The following is a 16,182-nucleotide window of genomic DNA, read 5'->3' on the forward strand; positions in this document are numbered from 1 at the left end:
AAGGGTAATGGCCAGGTAGAGGAAACTAACAAAACCCTCCTCAAAATTCTAAGGAAAGTTGTCAATGATTCCAGCCATGATTGGCACCTACAAATAAATCCAGCCCTATGGGCCTATTGAACCTCCTTCCATACAACCACAAGAACAACTCCATACTCCCTAGTCTATGGTGTCGAAGTGGTACTAGCCATAGAGGTTGAACTTCCCTCCTTGTGCATATCTTTGCAGGGGCAAATATCAAATGAAGAATATAGAGTAGCTCGGCTCACCCAGATAGATCTCTTAGATGAGAAGCGACAACAAGCCTATGATCATCTCACAGTCTGCCAAACTCGTCTCAAAAGGAATTTCAACAAGAAGGTGCTCCGACGACACTTTCAGCTAGGCAACATGGTCCTCAAAGAAAATATGAAAGTCCAAGCTGATCGAGAAAAGAAAGGCAAGTTTGAACCTACATGGCTTGGTCCTTATGTTGTCACTGCGTCCTTTTGCTCGAGAGCCTATTAGCTATCTACACCAGAAGGAGAACTCTTGAATGATCCTACTAACATCATTCATCTCAAGAAGTTCTATGCTTGAAGATTATTGGTATACCCAAGTTTTGAAAAATACAAAAAAAATAGTAAAAAAAAATAAGCGTCCAATGGTGAAAACTTGGCAATTCAAGCGCCTTGGATAGGTACCTTGGTGAAAACCTAGTTATTCAGGTGCCTTGTGTACTAAGACTAATCCATTATCTATCACTATCCTATCCCTCATCCATTCACCCACCATCCCATAACACACCTACTTGTTCCCTTGGTGTTCCAACCAAATATCCAAAATCTAATGAAGCTTGTAAATACCTCCTGTACAGCTTGTAAATCTTGTACCTCAACTTGTAAATCTTGTATCAGAGCTTGTATTATACCTTGTAAATCTTGTGTCATCCCTTGTATCATAGCCTGTATATCCACATCTTGTCCAAAACTTGTACCATATTCCAGCTTGTATTATATGCCAAATCTTGTATCCTAGCTTGTATCCTATCACATGCACACACAGAATCCCATTTTTCTTAAGCTTTTCACAAACCATCTATGTATCCACCTATCAACTATTACAGACATCCCACCCTTCAAAAACATTTCCATCTCACAAAACCAAAACATGAACAACCTTGTACATTTGTAAGATATCTTGGTCCATCAGCTTATACATCCTCTTTAGCTTCGTACCATTGTATCTATCCAACTTTCATGTCAGTTCCTCCCTTATCAGCATCTTGCACACATGGCACAACCCTTGGTTAGCTATTCCAATGCATCCTTTAGCTAGATCTCCTATCACCAAAGTGTTATCCTTCTTAGTTCAGCTTGCCAGATGCATCACTCATCCAAAATCCATCAGCTTAGGTTCTCTTTGATAGATCCTTGCAGGATATAGCTCTCCTCATGTCTAGTCTTGGTCTGTTAGTACCTCGTCCTACCCATCTCATTGGCAAATGGTTCTATTTTCAATTTTTGCTTTCTTTTGATTTGAAATCTTCCCTTTTGGGTCTTGAAGTATCTTTTCCAAACAATCTTTTTGTTCCCTCCTCAAGGTTGTCACGATCTTCCATATCATGGTATACTGCGAATGGGGCAATTTGAGTGTAAGGTCTTGATCAGGTCTTTTGTTTGTTTTTCTTTTTTGCTTGTGGGTTACCTAGTGTTGGTTCCATGCTACTTTCTCTAGGATTCATGTGTGATGCTGGGGCAATCTTTGCATGTTTGTTTTAAGTCAGTCCGTTAGTCCTCTAGAAAATTGGTGAAAAGGCCTTGATGTTCTTGGTAACCTTGGCAATTAACCAACAGTCCTATACCAAATCTAGTGCTCAACTACATGGTGGTACTTCTCTTTGACGTATCCCCTTGCTAAAAAAAAAGATTCAATGGTTTCCCTTCATCTCCATTATCCCCTATCCATATCCAACATCTGTCTCTCCTAGCTCAGCTTATGCATTAATATCTCTTTGAATCAATCTGCACTTTTAGCTTTAGGGATTCACAATCTTAGTCTTAGGGATCCACCAATCCAATTAATCCACCAAGCCTCATCTTTCGAGCTCCACAATCCTAGTCCTAGGGATCTCCAAAACTAATCTTCTTCCAATCTGACTCTTTGAAATCCTATTGCATCAGCTTTATCATCCCATCATCCATCTCCCTATCTTGGATTCCTTTTTATAGCACTTCGCTCCTTCATCCTCTGCAATCCCTGAGATCTTAAGCTTGCTTCCTCTTGTGCCTCTGATTCTCCTTTTATCATTCTCCTATAGTGAGAGTTTGAGCTAACTAAATCTCTTCTCTTAAGTCAATCTAAGTCTCCTTGCTCATCTCGGATTCTTGTACTTTTTAAGAAGTCGTCGAGCCTCGCTTTCTCTCCCCGTCGCCTTCTTGAGGGGCCATCTCGTAGTCCATTCTGTCCTCTTCTGCTCTAGCCTTGGGCATCTTATTTTCTTACCTTTGATGCCATGCCACTTGCGGCATCACATCAAAGAGGGGGAAAATGTAGACACCTAAATCCTTTAGAAAATAAAGTATTTTTATTTTCTAAAAAAATTTCTGATGATATCATCAATTAATAATTATTTATTGATTTAATTAATTTATTTGTTTTTATGCCATTAAATCCCTTTGTCTTAATTAAAAATATTTAATTAAGGAATCCCTCCCAAAAATGTTTAAATCTTATTTAAACATTATTTCCTTATTTATTAATTATTTAATTAATAAATTGACCAAAAAATCCAAAATAAATAAAAAATTTATTTTTTGCCCAAAACTTGGCCAATTTCCTTAAGACCACTAACTTCTTCCAAAATCTTCTAATCCTTCTGTAATTTTGATTAAAGGCTAATCCCATCATTTCCTACCCCTAATGCCAACTCAAAATATTTAATTAAGATTAAATATTAATCCTCATGTTTATTAAAAAAGTTTTAATAAATATCTCCTCAACCCAAACCCTTGAAATAAATAAAACTTTATTTATTTTCTAAAAATCTAATTTATCCTCATCCTAAGAAGTTCTAGACTCTTTTAGAAAGTCTTCATCCTCATCCTATGAAGTTCTAGACTATTCTAGAAAGTCTTTATCCTCATCCAAAGTCTAGACTCTTCTAGAAGATGTCTTTAAACCTAATCCTAATCCCCTCCTAACCTTGTCACATTCTCTAAACATGGGTTAAGACTTACTAACCCAAGCCAAAGTTAACAAATATCTCCTCCTTCACCCACCCTCATTAAATGTCATCCACTTGCCTATACCTAAGCTAATCCTAAACCATCGTAATCCATCCTCTAATCATTTGCACAATCCTAAGCAAGCTTAAAACCTTCCTAATCAAGCCCAAGTCGAAATTCCTCTCATCTCCCTCAAAATATCCCAACCATAAAACTTTATGAAGCCCACTAGGCCATAAATTACTCTTTCAAGACCTTTCATTGCTCTTACAAGCCATTATGGGGGTCTTTATGAATATTTTATCCCTTGAGCCTCCTTTGTTGACTCATCCTTCCCCTTTCCTCCATCCTCTCACCCTGTGACATGTGTCACTTCTTGATTGGTTGTAAGGAAGCACAATCCATGTGCTCTCCTCTCATGCAATGTGAGCCCTCCATGAGCTTTCCCCCATCCTTGCATCTTAGCCCTCAATCCCTCAAGCCTCTTGCCTATAAATTTGATCCTTCCCCTTTACAAAACAACACAATCCATGAAGTAAAGTCATAATGCCATTTTAAGAAGCCAGTTTACATTAAAACCATACACTCACACCCAAATTCCAACTCCATTTGAAGCCCTTTTTGAATCATAAGCTTGAGCATACATCCTATCTATTTAGACAAAGCCACTCAACAAGAGAGCTTCTTATTGAGAGAGCCCATTAATGGCTCATATTCTCAATTGAGAGCTCATCTTAGTCTATCTTGAAGTTTATGATTTTGTTTTAGTTTGTAGAAGCTTTATTTAAATTTGGTTTCTATTAGCATACTAACATTGCTCATATACAATTTGAACCAAACAATATTTGAACGATTGACTACTGCAACAACATATTCTACTTCTGCTATTGACTAATAGATACAATTTTTTTTCTTCCTTGTCCAAGATCCTAGCCTCTTTCCAAGAAAAAATGCTCCACCACTAGTGCTCTTCTTATCATCATTGCTTTTGGCCCAATCAACATCAGTGAATGCTTTCAATTCAAAGTTATCTCCTTTCTTATACCACAAACCATAATCTTCAATTCCCTTTAGACACCTCATGACTCTTTTGATTGCCATCATATGATTTTCTTTTGGATTAGTAGAGAAATTGCCACTATTCCAATTGCTAATGCTATATTAGGTCTTGTATGCACCACATATTGAAATTTTCCAATCATTGATCTATATGTAGTTTTTTCTACTTCTTTTGAATTATCATCTTTGGAAAGCTTATGTCCACTAGAAATAGGTGTTCCAACTACTCTAGAATCCTCTATTCTAAATTTGTTTAGTATCTCCTTGATTTATTGTGATTGAGTAATATAGATAGCATCCTTTTTCTATTGAATTTACAAGCCAAAAAAGAATTTGATCTCTCCAAACATTTACATCTCAAATTCCTTACTTATTTCCTCAAAAACATATTTACACAAATCATCATTTCTAGTAAACATTGTATCATCTACAAAGATTTCTACCAACACAATCTTCTTATCTAGCACTTCTTTGATGTATAGGCTATTATTATCATCAGTTCTTTGAAAACCAATATTTATGAGATACTTGTGAAGTCTCTCATACCATGCTCTAGGGGCTTGTTTAAGACCATACAAAGCTTTGTGTAGTCTCCAAACCATGTCCATTTTTCTAGGATCAATGAAACCTTCAGGTTGCTCAATGTAGACTTCCTCTTCTAAGATTCCATTTAGGAATGTTGATTTCACATCCATCTAATACACTTTGAATCCTTTATGTATTGTATATGCAAGGAGTGTTCTAACACCTTCAAGTCTAACAATAGGAGCAAATATTTCTCCATAGTCAATGCCTTCTTCTTGAGCATAACCCTTGCAAACTAGCCTTGCCTTATTTCTTGAAACTTCTCCATTCTCATTCAATTTATTTTTGAATACCCGTTTTGTGCCAATTACATTCTTATCCTTGGGTCTAGTAACAAGAGTTCAAGTCTTATTCCTTTCAATCTGATCAATTTCTTCATTCACAGCTTCAATCCAACTTTCATTCTCTAATGCATCTTTTATAGATCTAGGTTCAAATTTAGTAAGAAAACATCTATACTTTAACTTCATCCTTGTCATTGTACCAACCAACTGATCTCCAATGATTTTCTTAGGTGCATTATGTTTTCTGATGTATCTAGAAAGTCTGGGTTCCTTCTTTTTGAAATCACTAGGTTCACTATGATCTTTTTTTTTCATGCTTAGGTCCCACTATCTATGACTCAGGTCCATCAGACCGTAACTTAGTTTCTTCTTGCTAAAACTAGGGTCCTTTTGATGACTCGGGTTGCACTTGCTATAACTTAGGTTGAACTGGAGATTTTGGGGATGTGGGGGGTGAAGGCTATTGATTCCCTCTTTTTTGAACATTAGGAATAGTATCAAGCTCATAGTAAACAAAGTTTTTGTAGTTTTTTCCTTGCTACTTTGTTCTTCACTCTTTTTTGCAAACTTATCAATCTTCACATGTGCAGTTTTTATAAATTTATGAGCAGATAGATTTATAGATTTATATGCTTTGGAATATCCTAGAAATATGCATTCATCACTTTTGAGATCAAATTTTCCTTTTCTAGAATCCTTCAAAATATAATATTTACTACCAAATACTTTGAAGTAACACACATTAGGTTTATAGCCATACCATAATTCAAAAGGTGTTTGATTCAAATCCTTCATCTATTGAACTCGATTCAAGGTATGAATTGTTGTGCTTATTGTTTCCTTCCAGTATTTGACAACAACATTCTTTTCTATCATAAGGGTCCTTACATAATCTATGATTCATCTATTCCTTCTTTTAGCAATGCCATTCTACTGAGGTATGCTAGGTGAAAAAACTTACCTTTTAATTTCTCTCTCATTGCAAAATTCATTGAATTCATTAGAAATGAATTCTCCTCCTTTGTTTAATCTTAAACATTTTTGTTTCTTTCTTGTTTCTTTCTTCACTCTAGACAAATACCATTTGAACTTTTGAAAAGCTTTTGATTTATCCTTTAAATACATAACAATCATTATTCTAAAATAATCACCAAAAAATAAAATAAAGTACTTATCTCCTATGTAGCTTTTTGTGCCAATAGGTCCACAAAGGCCTGTATGGACCAACTCTAGGACTTCTTCAGAATGATAGTTTTTTTTAAAAACTTGTCTCGCCCATTTTACCAATTTGACAATTCTTGCACATACCCATGCCAGGTTTCTTCAGGCTTGGAATGTCTCTAACCCTTTGTTGTTCTTTCTTATGTTTACCACATTATCAAAATTTACATGACATAACCTCTTATGCCATAACCAACTTTCTTCTACTTGAGAAATGAAACATGAACTTCCATTAAGATCCCAACTTTCTAGTCCCAACTAGATTTCCTTTTCCATCTAGCAGATTAGCCTTTTTGTTCATGAATTCTACCTTGAATCCAATGTTATTCAATTGAGCCACACTAAGTAGATTATGCTTCAGTCCTTCAACCTAGTAAGAGTTATCACATCTGAGATCATTGGTTAGTGCAATACAACCTTTACCTTTCACATAACATGGTTCATCATTTCCAAATCTAACACTTCCACCATCATAATGTACCAAGTTTTCAAATTTAGATTTGTCACCAATCATATAGTGAGAACAACCACTATGATTAATCCATGTATCATTCTTACTAATATGTGAGATAAGTGCCATTTTATCATTCTCATCATCTGATTTATCCTTAACAAACAATGTAGATCATTTCATTTTCTTCTTCACAACTTTCAAAATCTTTAACAATGTAACAAGATTTCTTACCTTTTTCCTTGTAATCCTTGTAGCTTTTGAAGTCCTTATTGCCCTTGTACTTGTCATTCTTCTTTTCTTCTTTGCCTTCTTTTTTTGGACACTTTGTAACAATGTGACCAACTTCTTCACAAGAAAAGCAGATCAAAGGAATTTTTCCTTTGTACTTCCCTTTGCCCTTGGGAAATATTTTTGCAAGTAATGCTTGAATGAATTCAAGATCTTCATCAGAACTATCTTCATCCTCACTGTCAGATTAACTTTTAGATTTTGTAGCTTTCTTCTTGAGTGATAGCTTGGCTTGAAATGAAGACTCAAGGTTGCTAGTATTAGGAACATAATTTTCATAGTTATCTAACTCAAATGTTGTCCATCTTCCCACTACTGCATCCAATTTTATATCATTATTAGCATTGCATCAGATCTCTTGAATTACTGAAAGTTTAATTGTATATATAGGAAGAAGTGTTCTAAGAACCTTTCTTACCACTGTCTCATCTTCAATGTTTCCTCTCGAGGCTCTAATTAAACTCACACTGACTTTTATTCTTTCACTATATTTTGCAATGTTTTCATCTTCTTTCATCCTCATTTGATGAAATTGACCTCTGAGACTTTCTTCCTTGGCTCTTCTTACATTGTCATCTCCTCCATAGATGGCTTTTAGTTTGATCCACATCTCATGAGTAGTATCATATTCTTTGACTTCATCAAATTCAACATAGCTAAGAGTTGAAGTAATATAAATCATCATAATTTTATGATTCTTTTTTTCTATAATTTCTTCAAAAATCATAGTTCCAGTAGGTGCCACATACTTGGAAACTAGGTACTTTAGGCTTGAGTCTCCAGTGTTTTCCAAATGTAATCTCATGAGATCTTGCCATGCCTTGAAGTTATCTCTATTCATCTTAGGGATCTCCCTTCTGTAAGACATCTTGATCTTTAGCTTAGGTCCTTGAAACATTCTCTACAAGAACCAAAAGCTCTGATATCAATTGTTGGAAATATAAGTGGAGTACTGAGAGGGGAGGGGTCAATTAGTTACCAAAAAAATAAATCCTAGATCCCTTAGATGTCTATACAAATCAAAACCAAACTTTGTTGAAACTAAAAACACTATTGTAACTTGATTAGCACTAAATCACTTGACAAACACTATGAATTATTGTAACTTGGTAAGCACTGAAATAAATGTTTCTTAATATGTTTAATGTTATTAACCACAATTAGCTTAGTTTTAGAATCATAAAGCAAATAACATGAGCACATATGACACTAGGATTTAACGTGGAAACCCAATTTGGGAAAAACCACTAATTGAACTAGTTACTATTTTTCACTCTTCTAAAGTGAGCCCTATTAGGAGCTAACCTTGTTAAAGCTTACAAAACATATTGTTAGGTGTGACCCTTTTAAAGGATTTAATCACCTTGTTAGGAGTGGCCTTGTTAGAGGTCTTTATACATTTCAATATAAAAATACGACCTTGTTAGAGGATTTGAAAAATAGTTGTTAAGCTAACTCTATTAAGAGATTTGATACACTGCTACAATTATTAGAGAGTAACAATGATACGACCTGATTGCTAATGCAAATGTATTGCTGATTTTAGATCTTTGTTTTGGCTTATATACTTGATCCTCCTTGATTGAATAAAACTTTGTAGCTCAGTCAACTCAAGATACTCTACTATCCTTCTAATTCACTTCCTTGGTTTATCTTTTCAATCCCATGCTTCACATATTCAATCCCACAACTTGACTTTATACTTTTGTCTTTGTCCTTGTCAAGTTGTCTTGAATGCACTTACAATTATTAAATATTCATCCCTTAATTTGGCTAGACTTAACAAATAAATTCATCAAAATAAATATACCAATTCAAGAAAATCCTTTGTTAGCTGATCTAGCTTGGTCAACACTAACTCAAAAAAGTCTTTCTTTAGACTTCCCTTGTTAACCATGTGAAATCGGTTAACACTACATTCTGAACTAAATTCCTTTGGTAATTGAGTGAGCTTGGTTAACATTGATTCCATGCCATCTTGTCTTTGGTGCTTGAGTGAACTTGGTAGACATTGTCTTCCTACAAACTTCCTTTGGTGCTTGGGTGAAGCTCGACACATACTGTCTCTTAAATTGGTTTACTCTGACAGACATTGGAAACTATCTTCATCGCCCAAGTGAGCTTGGTAGATACTAACTAGCAAAGACTTGACATTTTTTGTAACATCAAAGACAATACACAATTAATAATTGTAGCTTTTTGTGACAATATTGAGCTGTAAGAGATTGCGAGTTGTAATCACTAGATAATAATAATACTAGACTTGTTGTTGGTTGACATGGCCTAGAGATTGGATGAACCATGTTAAATCTTTGTGTCTTATGTTCTCTTTTGTGTGATCTATTATTTCATGATATTGGTTATATTTGAATGTAACTATTATTTATGTCCATGGTTAATCCTAACATGGTTAAGGCCATCAAAGATGAAACTTTCCCATAGAATTGCATGGGCTTGCCTCCTTGATCTCCTTGTCCTTTACTCTATAGCCCTACTATGGAAAAAGGGAGTCATAGAATTGGGAAGAAGAGATATATGGTCTTCTTACCTTCCTTGCAAATAGATAGTGAACCTTTCTCCCAACCATGCAAGGATGTATACTCACCATAAATTTAGTATGGGTCCCTCATTATCATCCAAACAAAAGTGAGATCCTAGCCCTCAACCAATTATATGGCTCCTTGATCACTATATTGAATCCTCAATGTAATGACTCTTAAGAGTGAACTATATATAAGAACTCTCTTCCCAAGTTTAATAAAGTAGCCCCTACTACTACAAGGCATCAATGAAGTGGGTTTCATTAGCTTATCCAAAATAAACTAAACTATGCAATACCAACTTCCTTATAGAATGACATGGCTTCCCATGTGAGTACCAACATAAGGATAACTACAATGTAACCATTCTATAGTATGAGCTCAATCTTGTCCATATAATTTTAGGGCCCACTAAATAGAACACCTTCCCCTAAGGTACTATTAATAAGGGCCCTTACAAGGGCTTTGGAAAGATCAATTGATATGAAAGGGAAGGGAATATTTAGATTGGGTAGAGAAGGTAGAGATTAATTTGGGTAGGTAGGTGTAGGCTTCATCACCACAAACCATTTATCCTTCCCCTTTCTTCCCATTTACCTTCCTGGTGATCACAAAAAAAAATTAATGACAAGTGCAATATCTATAGAGGTGAGTACCCATTTGGCCCCTACTATTCTATGGAAGGAGGAGAGATCAAAACCTTCTAATGATTAGTGAAACCTTGAGATTCTCAATTTGAGTACCCATTATGACCCTACTATTCTATGGAAGGATGAGAGATTAGCTATGGATGTAGATTCTTTCCATTTAATCTAAGTTGTATGAGACTGCTAAAACACACCTTGGAAACTCACCAATTGCTAAACCTACACGACTACTTCATTTCCAGCTCCAACCTACCCATAATGAAAAAAAATTAATTAGAAAGGGGGGATTCTCTCTCACTATTGTAGCATTTGTTCTATGGTGGATTCTAATGGATTTCTTATGTAGATAGATAGAAAACTCATTTAAAAACCTAGTATATATAGGGACAGGTAGAAAAATATAGTGCTAAGTCCCCTCTCCCAATCCACTAAAGAAAGCTTATTCCCTTTCATCTTATAATATGGATGGATGGAGAAAGGTTGCCAACTTTCCTTTCCTTTTCAAATTCCCTTCATTTGAAATGATTATGCCCAATTTAAATAAAAAACCTTATTGGGAAATATCGCACCATCAGAAGGAGGAAGAGATTAAGGGAGGATCTATGGGTGGCACTATAATTCACCCCAAACTTACCTATGATCTTGCAAATTTGTGACTTTACTTATCTTTCTTGTAATAAGGAACTAAATTTCCTACCTCACTCAATAAGCCATACTGGTGGTCCAAGGATTGGTAGATGAATCACTTTGAAGCAACTATTATCATTGTAGGGCATTCAAAAAAATGGTTTAGAAATAGAGATTGAGGATCGTTGCTCCCCATTTTTTTCTACTCCTTCCTACCTACCTACATTCTGGCTTCAAATGAGCACACCCCACCCCACTTAGAATAGTAGGGCTAGCCCTATTGTTAATAGATAATACCTAAGAAGAACAAAAAAGGAATCTGAAGACAACATAATGTTTTAAAGAAAATGGGTATATGAGCTTTAGAATGACCCCCAAGACAACATAATTTCTTAAATAAAATGAGTATATGAGATTTAAAATGACATCCCCCCTCCTAGGAAAACATTTTTTCTTAAAAATTGATATAGAAGATACAAAATGACCTCCAACCCAAACATAATTTTTAAAGAAAATGGGTATAGAATCTTTGACCTCTCTAACGGGACAATATAATATTTTAAAGAATTTTTTTATGGGGGTTTTTTGTGCTAAAATTATTTTATGCATCTATTTATATGTTCTATTTGGCTCCTATTTCTAATATTTTTTATTGTTTTAAAGATACTAGTATACTGTATTTTTTAAACTAGGGTAGACATATTTGTCCTCCATATCCAAACTCAACTTGTTTCCAATTAAAATCCATTTCTTTATTAAAATTTTACAAACATACCAAAGTGGAAATCTTGTATATATTATACAACCCCTTTTTCACATCTATTTATCTTCTATTTATTATTCCTAATCTTTTCTCCTTTCTTACAAAATATATCACATTATGCTTTCTCCTATAGACTAGGATATGTAGGCTCGTCATCCATACCTTTACATCTCAAAACCACAATCTAGTTTCAATGGTCGAAAGGGGTTAATTATACACATTATAAACCAAATTTTAATTGGAAAATGATAAGAAGCAAATATGACTTAGCACATGAACATAAACACATGGGGAATTTGAGAGAGAAATAATACATGTATATATAAGCAACTAAAATCTCATTCAACATGTCTTCCATCAGAGACAAAAATTTATATAACATCAAACAATATAGATAACACCTATAGATTTCCAAACACCTATTATGTACTATTGAATTAGCCAAGGTATTTGACTAAGGTGGATCTCAAAATGAGATACATTCATTTAAAGTATGATATATGTCCAAAAAATTATGAACCAAAACTAGAAGTTTTCTAATGTTCAAACACACATATTATTATTATAACATAAAATACAATAACTAATATTGATTATTAGGGATATCATGTCAGATAAAACCAATAAAACATTTGTTGGAATACTTTAGAATAACTAAGACGAGGGGTGAATCAATTATCCAATGTCCAAATGTACAAATAAAACTTTTTTAGTATTGCAACTTATCCTTATGCATGCATTGGTCATTCAATATCTTAAACATATGCATATAGTTGTCCTATGTCAAAATAACTTTGCAGAAATAGAAACATGCAAAACCACAAAATCAATTACACATTTTGACACAAGGACTTTATGTGGAAACCCAATTTGGGAAAAACCACCAATAACATGCTACCAATTTTCACTCTTTTGAACTAAGATCTATGAGGAGCCAAACTTGTTAAAGGTTACAATGCACACTATTAAATGTGATCTGGTTAAAGGATTTCAATCACCCTATTAGGAGTGAGCCTTGTTAGAGGACTTTAGAACATTCTATTAGAATGTCACCCTATTAAAGTATTTACTAATGACTATTATATCAACCTTAATCCAAAGGATTTATCTAGATTGATACAATTGTTAGAGAGAAAGAGTAGGACTTGATCTAATAATAATAACAACTCACTTGTAGATTACAGATCTCAAATCTAGTCTTGTATTCTTCTTAGCATTCATCCTCTTCATCTCTAACAACTTTTTCACCCTTCAAGCATTCATGCTCTTAAACCTTCTTGCTTTGTATGCCAATTGCAGACTCTTCTATTTGGCCACCATATGTAGCAACACCCTAAACTTCTTTTCTTCCTTAGATTCTCGCACATGTGACAACTGTTTCTTTTGGCCTACTATCTTTATAAATAGAGAATTTAGGTCCTTTTCCACTTAACAAAAATTGTCCATTTTAGGGTTAGGTAATATTCAATGAATCAACCTAGTTTTCCATTTAAGCCCTTCTAGAAACTTCCTCTACAATCCTCTTTGAATTCACCTCAAAATGGTTTATCTTGAATTTTATCTTGAATTTTGTGCCACCAACTCATCATAGAAATCTTCCACACACTTCACACAATTCAAGAAATCAACTTTGTTGGCTTAGATTCATTAAATCTTTGATCTAAAAATTTTTCCTGGCACTTGGCAATAACACTCTATTTTTTGGACACAGACTATGTTCTAATGCTTAGGCAAGACTGGGTTGCTCGGCATCCACTAGGTCTTTACTGGTGCTCGACACATGATACATATCTTCACTTAGCACCAACTATATTTCTCTTGCTCAGCTCATAGTAACTTTCTTCACTAAGCACATACTGAACTTATTGCTCGGCTTTAACTATTTTCTACTCGGCCTGCACTAACGTTGCTCGACTTACACTATTTGTTCAATCAGGCTTGGCAGACACTTTTATTTACTTTGCCTCCTTCTATTCTTTGCTCAAGTATCCTTTCATTATGGCTTGAAGTAGGTAAGAAATACATTATATCATCAATGTCTTTCTTGGTCTTAGTGCTCCTTTTATACACCAAATAACTCAAAATTTCTCTAGGTTCTCTTGTTATCATATCTTAGCACCACTAGGTCTTTACTGGTGCTCGACACATGATACCTATCTTCACTTAGCACCAAATATACTTCTCTTGCTCAGCTCATACTAACTTTCTTCACTAAGCACATACTGAACTTATTGCTTGGCTTTAACTATTTTCTACTCGGCTTGCACTAACGTTGCTCGACTTACACTGTTTGCTCAATCAAGCTTGGCAGACACTTTTATTTACTTAGCCTCCTTCTATTCTTTGCTCAAGTATCCTTTCATTATGGCCTGAAGTAGGTAAGCAATACATTATATCATCAATTTCTTTCTTGGTCTTAGTGCTCCTTTTATACACCAAATAACTCAAACTTTCTCTAGGTTCTCTTGTTATCATATCTATTTGTTGGACACACACTATGTTCTAATGCTTAGGCAAGACTGGGTTGCTCGGCATCCACTAGGTCTTTACTAGTGCTCAACACATGATACCTATCTTCACTTAGCACCAACTATATTTCTCTTGCTTAGCTCATACTAACTTTCTTCACTAAGTACATACTGAACTTATTGCTTAGGTTTAACTATTTTCTACTCGACCTGCACTCACGTTGCTCAACTTACGTTGTTTTCTCAATCAGGCTTGGTAGACACTTTTATTTACTTAGCCTCCTTCTATTCTTTGCTCAAGTATCCTTTCATTATGGCTTGAAGTAGGTAAGCAATACATTATATCATCAATGTCTTTCTTGGTCTTAGTGCTCCTTTTATAAACCAAATAACTCAAACTTTCTCTACGTTCTCTTGTTATAATATCTTTTTAAATCCTCTTTATCAATCAAAAAAATGATAGCATTTAGACCAAAGTAAGGAATTGTCTCACCAACAAGTATTAGGTTTGACATCAGTGACAAAATAATGATTGTTCCATGATAGGTTTCATCAATCTTCTTCACTTCAACAATCTCCCTCTTTAGCATTGATGACAAACCAACACCAAAAACAATACCAAAAAGAAACTTTATACCTTGTATTGAAATCTCTCCCTCTATGAATATGAGTGCCTTCCTCTGATTTCTAGTTTCATCTGATATCTCCTTCAATATGTTCTCAGTAAGCTCTCCCTCTTTTTCCTATATCTTCGTCTTTATTTGATAATTCCCTCTTTGACAACAATGCCAAATACTTGTCATCTATACATGGAGATATAATCAATTCAAGTTCTCCCTCTATTACCTTGCATATGACTGTAAATCTTTTGTTTTAGCTCCTTCGTTAGTTCAGGCAGGTCTTAAAGTAAGATCGACTGCATCAATTTGTACAATAGGTCATTCAACTTAGTTGATGAATGGCACTCCTCTTTCTTCTTATGTCTCTTTGGATAGGGGTATCACACCAATTTGACCTCTAAGCTATTCATGTGCATCCTTAGGTAAATCATTTGTGAATATATTAGCTATATGTTCTTTTGTATTCACATATTCCATTCTCACTTCTTTGTCTTGAACCAACTCTCTCAAGTAATGATACTTGATTGCAATGTGTTTGGTCATTATATGCATCACAGAGTTCTTCGATATGTTTATAGCACTTGTATTGTCACAATAGAACATCCATGTATGATGTAGTCCATTTTAATTTGGACTTTCATTACATATTTATTTATTTTAGTATTACCTTTGAATACAAGTTATTATTTTTTGTAGTGGAATAATGTTAGTTATAAAATTAAAAATAGTACATATTCTAGTTTTTTTGGAAAGCTAATAGTAAAGGTTAAGATCCCAGTGAAAATGCTATCAAATTACTTCATGCAAAAAGGAGACTATGTTGAGGATTTCCAAAATGAGTTGATTAATATAATCTCCCTAAGATTGGATCAAATTTTTCTACCTTATACCAAATGATAAATAATTTACATGGATAAATTAAGTTAGGAAAAACTCAAGGATATCCCAAATTTGAATGTACAATTATGCTTTAGCCACTCTACCACTTTTAGAAACAAACTTATGTTTAATGGTTTTAAAATTATAATTATGATTAAAATATATTTATTTAGTGAAAAATAAATTATAGTAGAATACACTTGTATGAAGATTTGGAAGGCGCTTAATACTTGAAAAGAAATGGTTTTGTATGGTCTAAAATTGTGAAATAATCCAAACACCAAAATTAATGATATTTTTATTTTAATTGATTGAAAGTGGTTCTTTTAAAGCAATACCTACTAAGCTACGTCTTGGTTTTTATTCTCCTACATTCTTAATTATATAATTTATCCTTAGCTTATAGTAGAAAATTTTAAGAAGCCTAGCCCTAACTCTTTTAGAAATCCTTTGTTTCATTAGCCCATTGTTGCTTACTTTAATTAGTACATGCCCTTTCCTAGCCTTCAAAATTATCAATTATCATTTGATTACAAATGTT

Source organism: Cupressus sempervirens, chromosome 4, assembly GCF_028749045.1.
Source record: "Cupressus sempervirens isolate cs-2001-9-10 chromosome 4, ASM2874904v1, whole genome shotgun sequence".
Lineage (NCBI taxonomy): Eukaryota > Viridiplantae > Streptophyta > Pinopsida > Cupressales > Cupressaceae > Cupressus > Cupressus sempervirens.